Consider the following 14,599-nt stretch of genomic DNA (forward strand, 5'->3'; position numbering starts at 1 on the left):
TCTGGGTCCTACCTCATCGCCCAAGCGTGATCGTAGTCAAAGGAAGGGATTACTCTATGGACTGGACGGGGGAAGGGGGGAGGGGGGAGTTGGGGGCTTGCGGGGGGTGAAGGGGATGTTTGGGGGGGACTGTTCCAGTGTCACGATACTGTATATCATTTCAGGCGGTCGTGGGGGTTTGCACCAATGATGCTTATTTTGACTGATCATTGCTATGTGTGCGGCTCTGCACGTATTGCCTAACTCCACGAGCTACGAATGTCCTGTCTCCTTGTATTGTTCAAAAATAAAAAATGTCTTAAACCTAAAACGCCTTTCCTGCAAGCACCCCAGAACCACTGATAAGTCCTAGGAAGGAATCAGACAAGACTCTTCAGTAGCTTTTTTTCTTGAGGAAGAATAATCGAGAGTTCCCTCCAGGCTGCCTATGTGATCTAATGGTGGCCCACTGGGAACCTAAAGTAGTGTGTGCTAAACCTCTAGAGAAGCCATCCTTCAAAAAATCATAAATGTGAAATAGCTCACCAGAGACTGGATCACAGGAATTCTTAGAATACCATACACAAGCTTTTCTCCAATGCTTAATATAGGCTTTAGTTGTGGAATCCTTCATTATCGATTGAATATCACAGGCCACCCCCTGTGGTGAACATCCTAAATGTTGCAATCCATCCCTCTCAATTTCCAAGCCATTAATCACAACTGGGTGATCTGTTTGAGAGATAGATATGGGAACCAAAGAGGGCTGGAAGGGAACGTTAATTGAAGGGGAGGTTACGCTGCTGAAAGTGTCAAAAACGGAAACTATGGTATCCTTGGCCAAAACTGTGCCACCAGAATCACTGTTATTTCCTCTCTCCGAATCCGCTGTAGCACCTACAGCAGGAGGGAAATTCGAGAAAAGGCACACAGTAGGCCCTCAGACCATGGAACTGCAAAGGCCTTCACCCTCCATGGCCTTGGGAACTCCTTCACTGTGCAAAACCACAGCAGGAGGGCATTCAACTGGTGTGGTAAATAAATAATTAATTACCTGTGCTATTTTTCAGGATACTCATACAAATAGATAGCTCAATAAATAACAGTCAAGATACGAGGTAGCTAGAGTATACAGGCTTTAATTAAGCATAAAGGACATGAACAGGACAGCCTGTACGGGAATGGGAATGATGCGCATCGGGGGCAGGATCTGGGACAGGCGTAACTTTTAATAACAGAACATTAGTATATATAGTTAAACAAAATACATTACAGTCAATACAGTAGGCGTAGCAGTAGGCGGAGTTTGTAGTAGTCGCGAAAGATAAGGCATGACTGATGCAACAAGAAGGCGTATACAGGGCGGATACATAGACATGTGATGCAAACGTAACAGAATATGTCATAAACGGGGCGGAAACATGGAGGGGGCTACCTGAGCAGCTGGGACCTCTAACCTAATGGTGCGCGCAAACTGACAATGACGTGTTACTAGGGAGAACTGGGGGGCTATGACTTCTGCACTAGAAGAGGAGACTAAAGTCTGGAGTGTCAGAGCGACATGTAACTAAAGCCTATCTAGTATCTCGTGTTTAGAGAACATGTTGATAGAATCCAAAAGTTAACGGGGTAAAGGCTAACAGACATTAAGACTGGTGCATACATAATCCTATATGTAGTGCGTGTGCGAGGAATATTCTATGAATATTAATACAGTATTTCTCTTACATGGAGACATAAAGGCTAGACCATGACGGAAACTATTGATGCGATTCAGTAGCTTAGGAATGCAGAGAAGGAGGGCTGGACTGATAACTAGAAACATAACATACTCTTGGCAGACTGGAGGCAGAGCCAGGCCGAGCCGGGCACTGTGAGGCATGAAAGTAAGCTAAGGGTCAGGTATACAGGTGGGGGCTGTATCGCTCCTCGGAGAGGGTTCAGGAAACAGGAGCTGAATCTGAGTCCGGGCCCTTTTGAGGCCTAGAAACGGGGACTTTTCAATGAATTAACGTGCACACTGTGAAACGTGGCAACGTAGCTTTACATAGGCCGGATATTCGTTGTATTCACGAAAACTGGAAACTGGCATACTAGAAATGGACACAACTGTAATTGCGTCTTTAATCGATCAGAAGGGAATACATGCATATCGATCATACACGTATAACATAACATGGGGAACACGTAGAGACACAGAACATGGCAAAATTTACTTTTCCACATTCCCTCCTTGTCACTACGTTTCCATCAGGAAACATCTATATTCATGATACCATCTATCATTTCATACAGCATCATTTGCTCGTCTCGAATTGTCTTGGAACGGGACTTAGGACTAGGAATACAAGAGGTAGCACAAATGCCGCAAATCGCAGGGCCACATTGTATATAGAGGCAGCAACTGAATATGATCGCTACTGCAATACCTAGAAATGACAATACTTTCCATCCCCAGGCAGATAAAATACTCCAGAGCCAACCGGACCATGTCCAGGTGCCTGGATTCTGGTGTAACTGATGGGCAATTTTATGAAGTCTGGTTATAGCTGAATAAACAGACGGCGCGTTATTAGGAATGAAAATGCAGCAACTAGATCCGATGACTCTACATGCTCCTCCTCTATCGGTCAGTATGACGTCAAGAACGAGACGATTCTGGAGCACGACAAATCTCATAGCAGATTGCTCTTCGGTCAAGTTACCTAGAGCAGAAGTAGTCTCATTCACTACTGCTTCAAGGGTTCTGGTTAATCTACGTATTAACTTACTATTCTGGACAGGGCCTATAAAGAAGAAGAAACCTTTATTAAAGTCTTGATACTGTTCTAGAGCAGTTTCAGTTTGATCGACAATTGGGGACTCAATCTCCCTTCTATGTCTGACGTGTACTAGATGTGTGTTTCTATGATAATCAGATGGGGCTAGAAAAACTGGTGGCAGTAGGAAGGCAATATAACATGTTCCATCCCAATCGAGGGGCAGACGAACATATGCGGTCTGACCACAAACAAAATAAGAATGACGTGAAGCTTTGAAAATATATTTCCCACTGTCACTATACTCGACAGTAGTAGTACAATCACTATGTCCTACATGTACGGAACCATTATTTTTGACACATAATTCGCCTTTGACTGGTAGTACTGAAATGGCAGGTAAGTCTGGAGTAGTATCAGACTGAACATTCAGGACCATAAAATTCGAAGAATAATTACCTAAATTATAAACTTCATTTTCTAGATCTAACCCTGTTCTATGGGAGAGACCTTGCTTGTCTGGAAAACATGTTCTATTCAGAAGGGACATATCATTTGAGGATGACGTTAACGTGGACCATGCTCCACACGAACCATTATGTGAGAATGGATAAGGAAAGAGTGGCAGAACTCCCTTCGGTGTCTGGAAAGGGGGGAGTCGACCACACACCCAACAATTGGTAGCATTGCTGGTCTGGTGAGAATAATGTAACATCCTAATGAATGTGTTATTACGCATAGCAAGACGATAGGACAACTCGTGAGGAGGCAGATCACTAAATGTGTGCTCTACTGTAGCATTAGAAAACTTATTTACATGAGAAGGTGGAAAACATAAATGAAATGCATAACTTATGCAGGTAACCATCAAACTTAAAAATAATAGAAAACTTAGAAAAACGATACATCGGATAGAGTTTTGACTAACTCTCTCACTATGGGGGTCTATCTCATACATGTCAGATACCTGTCTAACCGTTTCACCCGAGGGGGACTTAGACAATTAAACTGGCTGACTTATTTTACTAGACCGGAGTTTTAATTTATACTCCTGCTGCGGAGTTTTCTCTAACAGAGGAACTTTCAATTCTGGATTTGTATTAATGTCTGGATTAGAGTCTGGTTTTAGGCAGTCTTTAGAAAAGGAACAATCCTTGGAAATGTTCTTGGCAAAAGTTTTGTTACGGAGTCCATGGAATTTCTTGACATGAGACAGGTGGACCCAACCCTTGCGGCCCTCCAACTTCACGGCCGTACGGGTGGTCAGAAGGACTAGTTTCGGTTCCTTCCAGCGAGGCTCCAGCGGACTTGAACAATCAAAGTTCCTGACCAACACGAGGTCGCCTGGAATGACCTCATGTGGTTTCACTTCGGTATTGTCTGGAAATGCAGCGGCAACCTGTGAACGACAAGAGTGTAGGGCAGACATCAAGGAAGCTAGGTAATCTGTCAACATATTACTGGAAACATCTGTAATACTACGGGGTCTAGGTGTACCCCACATATTTGGGGGGCGGCCGAATACGACCTCATAAGGGGACAGACCTGATCTGGAATGTGCGACCATGCGCATAAAGAATAAAGCAACTGGCAGGGCAACTAGCCAGTCTACACCTTTCTCTTGACATGTCTTGGCAATACGGATTTTCAAAGTCTGGTTGTGTCTCTCTACGAGACCGGCTGCTTCAGGATGGCGCACACAATGGAACTTCCACTGGTACCCTAACAAGAGGAAAACATGTCTCATCAACTCAGAGGAGAATGGCTGGCCGTTATCAGAATACACGACCCTAGGGAGTCCATAACGGGGGAAGAATTCACGAACCAACTGCTTGGCAGTGGTCGCTGCTGTGTAATCTGGAACTGGATAGGCTTCTGTCCACCTGGACAAAGCGCATACAACTACAAGGACATACTTAAAACCTCGACATCGCTCCATCTGAATATAATCCATCTGGAGGACTTCAAAAGGGTGGTCAGGGGGCTGGAATCCACCTTGTTCCACCGGAACACTTTTACCTGGATTGAATTGACAACATATCATACAAGTACGGACTTTCTGCTTGGCTGCAGCTCGTAAGTGCTTGTTGAACCAAAGGTTCTGGATACTGTCTAACATACCTTTCTCTCCTAGGTGTGCTGGACTATGTGCGGTATTGATAATGACTTGAACCATAGAGTCGGGGTGAAACCATGTGGCTTTTCCCTTCGTCAACCATCCCTGATCTGTCTGGACCCCTCCTTGTTCGGACCATTTCTTGATTTCTTCAGGAGTAGCATGTAACTGTATGTCTATGACATCTTGTGTAGGGTCCTTAACTGTCATACATGTAGTCGGATCTGGAGTGGATATCTGTGTTTTGTTAACTGGAATGTCTGGTGTCTGAGCTGTAAGCTTGGCTGTTCGATCTGCTAGATCGTTACCTTGGGAAATAATGTCAGTAACTTTCGTATGTGCTTTGCACTTCATGATAGCGATAGCTGTCGGTAAATGTATTGCATCTAACAGAGCTTGAATAAGGAGACCATGCTGAATCTTGGTTCCATGGGAAGTCATGAAACCTCTCTCCTGCCAGAGCACTCCGAAGTCATGTACAACTCCGAATGCGTAACGTGAATCTGTGTATATGTTTACTTTCAGGTTCTTGGCACGTATGCAGGCTTGGGTCAGAGCAACTAGCTCTGCTGCTTGAGCAGACAGGGTGTCAATACGGTGTGTTTCAATAACTTCAGTGTCAGTAGTCACTGCATACGCGGCTACTAGTTCTCCTGTACTAGTTCTCATACATGAACCATCCACATAAAGTGTCAGGTCGGGATTAGGTAATGCAATGTCTGTCAGGTCTTGTCTTGGCTTAGTCATAGTGTTAATGACTTCCACACAGTCATGTGTGGCAGGATTTGAAGTAACTGACGGTAACAGTGTAGCAGGATTTAGAACGTTGCAGCGTCTGATTTCTATGTGTGGCTGGAACAGTGTCAATTCATAACCTGTTAAACGTGCAATTGTCAAGTGTTGAGTCTGTGTTCAGTTTAAAAGAACTTCCACGGAGTGTGGAACTTGTACTGTCAGAGAGTGTCCTAATACTATGGAATCACTTTGTCTGATTGCTAGAGCTGTGGCTGCAACTGACTTGAGGCACGCAGGCAAAGCCTGGGCTACTGGATCTAGTGTGCTCGAAAAATAAGCACAAGGCTTGTACTGTCCTGCTTGATCTTGTGTGAGAACAGATAATGCAGTACCATCACGTTCTGTGACAAAAAGTGTAAAAGGCTTACTGTAGTTCGGTGTAGCTAGAACAGGTGCTTGGCATAAGGCTTTCTTTAACTCATTAAAACTAAGTGTATGTTCAGATGTCCAAGGGAGAACAGTCGATACGGCTGCCTCCTGTGTCGTTAACTGTATCAGTGGCTTTGCTAGAAATGCATACTGAGGAATCCATTGTCTGCAGTAGGAAGTAAGGCCGATAAAAGCACGTACCTCCTTCTGTGTCTTGGGCTGTGGAAGACTCGCTATCAACTGGATACGGTCTGGTGTCAACTGCCTACCCCACTTGGACAGTAAGTGGCCTAAGTAGATCACTTGCTGGACACAGAATTGAAGCTTCGAAGGGGACACCTTGTGCCCCATCTCGGCTAGGAAATACAGAACTGTAAGTGACGCTCGCTCGCAGTCACGTTCAGAACGGGCTGTGATCAGTAGATCATCGACATACTGGAGCAGGGCAGTGTCAGTTGGCATGTGAATGTTGTCTAGTTGTCTCTTAAGTGCTTGACTGTAAATACTAGGACTTTCTGTGAAACCTTGAGGAGCTCGTGTGAATTTATAGCTCCTTCCATTTAAACAAAAACCAAAAAGGTACTGGCTATCTGGATGAATGGGAACACTGAAAAATGCATTCTTGAGGTCTATTACAGTAAAAAATACAGCTTCAGAATCAATAGCTGTCAATAGAGATGAAATATCTGGGACTACTGGATACTGGGGTATGATACATTTATTAAGTTCTCGAAGGTCAATCACTAATCGATATACTGGAGGTGCATTTGGATCAGTACGTTTCATGACTGGAATGATAGGAGAATTACATACATTGGAGTCAGTTTCTACAACCACTCCTTAAGCAATGAGCTCGTCAATAATTTTGGATAAGGCTGCTACAGCCTCAGGTGGCAATCTGTACTGTCTGATTCGTGGCAGGACTATACCTTGCTTGAGGGTCACACGATGGGGTGTGATTCGCATAAAACCTACATCAGTTGGACCTTGCGCCCATAAATGCTGCGGTACATTGGACAATCTTGGATCAAAATCTCGTAATACATAGTGACCTTTAAAATCCCTTAAAAACAAGCGTATTCCTTCTGGGGAACAGCAAATAACTGCACCTAATTCTTTCAACGTCTTGATGCCTAACAGATTTTCTGGACATGACTTCGTAAGTAACAAATCAGTAGTTCGGGACAATGGACCAACTTCTAGAGTAACTGGCTTTGATATCTCGTTTACAACAGGCTTTCCTGAAAATCCAAGGGAAACATTTCTAGAGCCTGAGAGCGGAGCCCCTGGAACCTCGTCATGACTGATAGTAGTCCTACTTGCCCCTGTATCAATCAGAAACTTTATGTCTTTCCCCAATACTTGACTATGTACATAGGGACCCTCTTGATCTACAGGTATCTCGATGAGAGGCAAGCCTACCTCCCTCTCTAGGCTGTTTCATGAATACGGTTGATACTCTGGATACTCTGTCTGGGCATACTGGTACATCTGCTGTGTAACATGCTGTGTTGCAGCAATAGGCTGCGGTGCTGGAACTGTCTGTTGTGTATTCTGTGGCTGAGAAGTCTGTGAAACTTGTTCTTGTCTAGGCGGACGTGGTCTTTCTTTAGTTTTACCAGTGGCTATGTTGTGTTTCAGAACTGCACACTCGTTTATAAAATGACCTGGCTGTTTACAATAATTGCATGTCCCTTTAACGGGAGCTGCAGGATGACTGGCTTGATTCGGACCCCTCTTCTGACTGTCTTGTGGAACAGATTGTGCAACTAGTACTTTCATTTTCGTGTCTTTCATACGTCTCCTTTCGTGTTCTTGCTCTTCCCTGATTCTATTCTGGTGGTACTGGAGCATCTGGAGCATCTGGGACGGGGTACTAGCTTGCCAAGTACTTTCGACTTTCAAAACTCGATTTTTAACTTGTGGACTTGAATTCTCGACTAGTTTAGTAACAAAAAGATGAGGGTATGACTCGCTACCTGTCTTCAAACCACTGTTGATCATAAAACATTTCTCGAATCTAGAATAAAAATCACTAGTGTCTTCATCCTGTTTCTGTTTGCATGCTGAAATTGCATCCCAATCTTCCTTTTTCGTGGCTAATAACCTTGGCAAAACTTGAATCAATAACTCTGGTAATTCTCTACATTTCTCTCCAAGACCGGTACCTGGTACTCGTATTTTATCTTCAGCTTCTAGAGCTGTCCAATCAATCTTTTTCTCTCCCACCTCCCATTCTTTTTCCTTGAGTTTCTCGTATACCCCTGCGGGCAACAGGACCTTTAACATTTTAATGATATCTGGATACGTGTATTCTCCCATACGGAGCATGTCTTTTAATTCTCGATGGAACCCTGCTGGATCTTTGTCGTGACAGGGAATTAATTTCTTCATCTCTAAGAGTTCCATCTTTGTGACAGGGGTGTAAACAAATACTCGTTGCATTTCACCATCCGGTGTCCTAACTGGGTGTACTTCTCGTAACGGATTCTGTCTATCTATGTAAAATGGTTTACTTTCTGGAGGTGAGACGTGAACAAAATGCGGATTCAAAAACGTTCTATATTTGTGGCGTTGTTCTAGAATGACACTAATTAAATCGGTACCTAAACCTTTCCACTTATACTGGAGTAACTCGTTCAGGACATCATGTAACGGACCTGGATCAGAATGTTGACCTTCATACAATGTAATGAGATGCTGGATCATATACATACCCACCAGTCGCTGCTCGGCTGGGGGCAGTTTCAGAAACATTTGTGCCACTATTTCGTCTGGAAAAGTGGTAGAATCAGTAATCCATCGGACTGCTGATCGGGCTAGTTCTTGTTCATGCATGGTACTAAGTTCACTATAACCGATTCGTGATTTCAGAATGTGATCGATAGCTTGAAATACTTGTTCTAGAGAACCTTGTTCTGGTGCTGGAAGGTGAGAAACTTTCTTGTGTTCTAGGCGTAAATGTCGGTCTGGAAATCTAGATTTACCTACATACGCTATTCTGGCGGTATTCTCGTCTTCTACTTCTTCGGTATCAGAGTTACTTTCTTTCTCGCTTACTTGTGCTTTACGATTGTCGTGTAACCTTATTATTTCCTTACGAATTTTCTTGTACATGCTCTCTATACTACTGAGTGTCTTGTGTCTACCCTCGGCTATATTATCACTCCACCTTGTCAGAACTTTCATTTCGGTCGGATCTTTAGTCGGACAATCTTGTTCCCTTACTAAACAATTGATTAGAAACTTCAATAACATGAGCTGGGTCTCAGCTTTCCTGAGAGACATGATTTCGCCAATACTTTCTGGATCTTCTCCTGTACGGATGAAACAATATATTCTGTCTAGATCTTCTTTCATATTCGGTAGGGTGTCCAAATACTCGGTCACCCGTCTTACACGCAATGAATATATAACCATATTATCATCGCCTGGGACTGGATCATAACGGCATTCGGTAAGGGCTCGTCTGATTTCTGCGACGGACTGATATTTGGGCGTACGCTGTAACGCACGTTCATGTAACTCGACTAACGTTATACGTTTGTTTGGCGGCGGGGTACCAGGAGGACCTCCTCCCGCGGCCCCTAAACTGGAATCGTCGACTGATACTCTTCGTGCTGGCAGAGTGACCGATGTAGCGGGAACTTGTACTATGGGCTGGACCGGGGGTACCGTAACAGGTGCTGTAACAGGTGCCCCGGTGACTGGGGAAACAGGAATTATATTATTTACTGGAGCTGGCGGAACTGGCGGAGCAGGATTCGCATATTCTGGGACTGTGTCGTCCAAATAGGACGAGAGAAAAATATCAGCTGCGGTCGGTTTGTGACGTAGCTTAATCGGAACCAATGGCGGCGGAAAATTACATGGTGCTTCCGGGGTTGCTTTTGGCAAGCCCTCGGCAAGAAGAGGATACATACCCTTAATGAGGGCATTTCTCTGTCTGTCTGACTGTTCGGCTCTAACTCGTTCACCTACTTCGATCAATTCCCTTTCTTGGGCTCTTTCAGAGGATTCTCTACTTAATTCTGACTTTCTGATTTCTTTCTCTGTTCTTTTATGAGATTCTTTGCGCCATAACTCGATGGCATCTTTCTGGGACTGTCTGGCTTTCATTTTCCATAATGCTTCTTCTACTCGCATGATGCACTCGGCATCCCACGTACCTGATACGGGCCATCTATACTTTTCCTCTAATTCCTTGGTGTACTCCACCCATAAATCTAGATATAATATGGCACTTATGCCATGCTTTTGATACATGAAATGACCTGGACTGTCCCTAGGCGGGACAGGAACTGCTTCTTCGAGCAGACCTTTTCTAGTTTTTAACTGACGTAACTTGGAGAACAGAGGCATGACTAGACTGGAGTCTAGAAACAATACAATACACAATGAACACAATAATTAAAAAACAATACGAATCATTCATACCACGACGTTGAAAACACATGAAATAACATTTAGAATAACAGTTCGGACAAGATACTACCTGAAATACTGAGAACGAAATACATGAATTTCTCGAGAACAGAACTTACTAGAGCAGAAACTAGAATGACTGGATGCACTGCTAAAACAGTACTAAACTTACCGGTCCCATAAAGAGACACGTCAGGACCCGCATCCACCTAAGTGGACACTTCGTGTTGGATCTGCGTACCCAAACCCACGGACCAGAGACAAATTAATTGACCCTGTCTAGATACTACCCCAGCAACGGTACTCACCGGGCAGCAAGAACGGAAGGCCTCGGACTGGACTGGACTGCTACGACGACGGACGGACGAACTTCGGACTTCAGTTACAGATGGGCCTCCGGATACCTCGGACCTTGGACTCTCGGCTTGGGCTCTGGTCGGGACTCGCCGCGTTCCTCCACCGCCTCGTCTGGACGCTGGACCGCAACCTCCGTCTCCTCCGTGGGCCTGAGGGATACTTGAAGCAGAAATATCTGCACGTGCACGGTATGGTTCCGTCACGGCTGCAGAGGATTAGGGGGCCTGCGTGGCTTCTCCGGCGCGTGGGGAAAGGGCAAGTACCTGTTCGGGCGCCATTATGTGGTAAATAAATAATTATTACCTGTGCTATTTTTCAGGATACTCATACAAATAGATAGCTCAATAAATAAGAGTCAAGATACGAGGTAGCTGGAGTATACAGGCTTTAATTAAGCATAAAGGACATGAACAGGACAGCCTGTACGGGAATGGGAATGATGCGCATCGGGGGCAGGATCTGGGACAGGCGTAACTTTTAATAACAGAACATTAGTATATATAGTTAAACAAAATACATTACAGTCAATACAGTAGGCGTAGCAGTAGGCGGAGTTTGTAGTAGTCGCGAAAGATAAGGCATGACTGATGCAACAAGAAGGCGTATACAGGGCGGATACATAGACATGTGATGCAAACGTAACAGAATATGTCATAAACGGGGCGGAAACATGGAGGGGGCTACCTGAGCAGCTGGGACCTCTAACCTAATGGTGCGCGCAAACTGACAATGACGTGTTACTAGGGAGAACTGGGGGGCTATGACTTCTGCACTAGAAGAGGAGACTAAAGTCTGGAGTGTCAGAGCGACATGTACCTAAAGCCTATCTAGTATCTCGTGTTTAGAGAACATGTTGATAGAATCCAAAAGTTAACGGGGTAAAGGCTAACAGACATTAAGACTGGTGCATACATAATCCTATATGTAGTGCGTGTGCGAGGAATATTCTATGAATATTAATACAGTATTTCTCTTACATGGAGACATAAAGGCTAGACCATGACGGAAACTATTGATGCGATTCAGTAGCTTAGGAATGCAGAGAAGGAGGGCTGGACTGATAACTAGAAACATAACATACTCTTGGCAGACTGGAGGCAGAGCCAGGCCGAGCCGGGCACTGTGAGGCATGAAAGTAAGCTAAGGGTCAGGGATACAGGTGGGGGCTGTATCGCTCCTCGGAGAGGGTTCAGGAAACAGGAGCTGAATCTGAGTCCGGGCCCTTTTGAGGCCTAGAAACGGGGACTTTTCAATGAATTAACGTGCACACTGTGAAACGTGGCAACGTAGCTTTACATAGGCCGGATATTCGTTGTATTCACGAAAACTGGAAACTGGCATACTAGAAATGGACACAACTGTAATTGCGTCTTTAATCGATCAGAAGGGAATACATGCATATCGATCATACACGTATAACATAACATGGGGAACACGTAGAGACACAGAACATGGCAAAATTTACTTTTCCACACTGGGATGCAAAAAGATCTATAGAGGGAACTCAAGGAAGCTTAATTGCCATCTGAAATGCCTGCAAACTGAGATGGAAATCCAAGGACATGTTCCTGCTCAGGCTGTCTGTGTGCAGATTGAAAATTACTAGAATATTCATTGTTCTAAATTTTATCAAGTGGACTTCTGCTCGGGGAGAAAATCTAGTCAGTTAATCAGGCTAGGGAGTGGGATCCCATGTTCCCTTGCCGGTTTCTGTAAGACTTTGCCACCTGATTGTCCATCCTTACAAGAACAGCATGACCCATCACCCTGGGAGCAAAGTTGAGAAGAGCACTCCCAATAGCTGCTATCTCTTGGCAATTGGAAGAATTGTGAGCCTCTGAAGAGACCTCTTGCCCTGAGCCTCTTATCCATCACTAGAATCAACTTCAAAAATGTAACTGGAGACCAATGAACTAGAGAACATGTTGTACCAGCGGCCTTAAATGGAGGCGGCCCATGGCACATTTGTACAAGCCAGCATCAGGCCCTGAACCTTTAAACATTGATGATCTGGAGCCGACTGAAACTAAAGACGCTCTTGGAGATGAAATTTCAAAATCAACATACAGTCCTCCGGCCAGGAAACTGTCACCTACACTGCATCGAAGAGAGTTCTAATTCATTTTTTCTGATGGGTTGGAAGCAGTCATGACTTGTCTTCTTTCAGGAGAAATCCAAGAGATTTGAGACCGTCGCACACTCGGGGCACATCTTCCCCTGCCTTGGAAAGAGAGGATGCAACAATTAGCTAACCATCCCAGTAGCGAAAGAATTGTAAGACTTGTACCCCAAGCAAATGCCAATGCACAACGCACAACCACTGGTGCGAGTACCCTTGTGAATATTTGTGCAGAAGGGGAGATGCTGAAAGTCAACACCTTGAACTATAAATTATTCAACCATACCACAAAGTGAAGGAACCTCTGGGAGTGAACCTGAACTAACACATCCTGTAAGTTCAATGTCATGAGGACGTTCCCTGGAAAAACCAGAGGAATGATCCTCCATAAAGTCACCATTTTGAACATCATCCATTTTACATATTTGCCGAGGAATTTCAAATCTGGTCCCAGATGGAAGCTTCCATCCGTCTTTGGTTTTCCTTTCTGACCTAGTAACTGGCACCATTGCTCTCCTTGTCTTTTTACTTCAGCATCAGCATTTGCACAGGGAAGTGATCGGTTGGAGGAGACTGGAGTTTTAGCAGGTAACCGTGATCCACCACCGTCAGCCCCCATTTGTCTGACACAAGTTCTGACCAACAACCTCAAAGAGGCCTTTTCTCCCTCCTCCATTGGAGAGTACTTGTCATTCTTTTGGTTGAGACTGCTGAAGTTCTCGCGGTTGCTGTGGTCATGATTCTCCAGCTTTCATGGTTCCCCGACCTCAAGCTCGGCCTGAAAGGGCTGCTAATTCTGACGTGCCCGATTAAAACGATTGTTCACAAATGAGCGCTTATTCATAAAAGGTTTGAATGGTTGAAGCAACTTTTTCTCCTCCACAGCCTTCTGTACCACCTCACCCACTTCTGCACAAAAGAGTCTGTCTCCTGTAGAGGGAAGTTGTAGAAGTAGCTACTTTTGAGCCTGTTCCAACTTCTACATATTTAACCACAACAGATGCTGAGCAGCAATGCAAGCTGAAATGGAAGACCAGAGGAAACCAATCAAAAGTCCAAAAGAAACTGAGCCAGCAGTTCCATATTTGCTAAAATCTCGTCTTAAAGACAATGAAAGGGGAGCTAAAGGTCTTTCAAGAAAGTCTCTTGAGGAATAAGTCTTCCTGCCAGAATTAAGAAATGTGCTGCTGCATGTCAATGTTTCAAAGAACCCTCAATCTTCCCATCCATTCTGTCAGACAGGGAAGCCTCTTCCAATGCCGCAGAGGTAGCAGGCATGATACTACTTAAAATGGTATTTCCTTAAGGAAAATGTGGGTACTTTTCTTCATGTCTCCATAGGTTAGCGTTTGAAAAGGAAACATGGAAAGTTCGACCTATCTATTTCCCTTTTTTGAAGAACTTCTGCTCAATCACTTCATGTATGGACAGAACATCAGTAGGAGGAGTTGTACACTGAGACAATACTTGTGTGGCACCTTTTGGGGCTGGAATCCCAACATCTTCCTAATGTGCTTCCACAACTCCTGAAAATGCACTCCTTGAATATATTTGCCCTTAGAGTCACTCACTGGGTCCTACTCTTCATCAGCCATACTTTTCTGTTTTTTGACAGAAGACTGGAATAAAGCAGCAGCCACAGCATCATCAATCATTGATTGAAAGTCTGACATTGAGACC

At 44.4% G+C, this 14,599-nt stretch overlaps 1 protein-coding gene across 1 annotated transcript in view; it reads right to left on the reverse strand.

Annotated features, from left to right (window-relative positions):
- Positions 1 to 14,599, reverse strand: part of LOC144762942 (uncharacterized) — a 315,799-nt gene that overhangs the window by 64,552 nt on the left and 236,648 nt on the right. The gene's annotated exons all lie outside the window — the stretch shown is intronic.

Source organism: Lissotriton helveticus, chromosome 6, assembly GCF_964261635.1.
Source record: "Lissotriton helveticus chromosome 6, aLisHel1.1, whole genome shotgun sequence".
Taxonomy (NCBI): domain Eukaryota; kingdom Metazoa; phylum Chordata; class Amphibia; order Caudata; family Salamandridae; genus Lissotriton; species Lissotriton helveticus.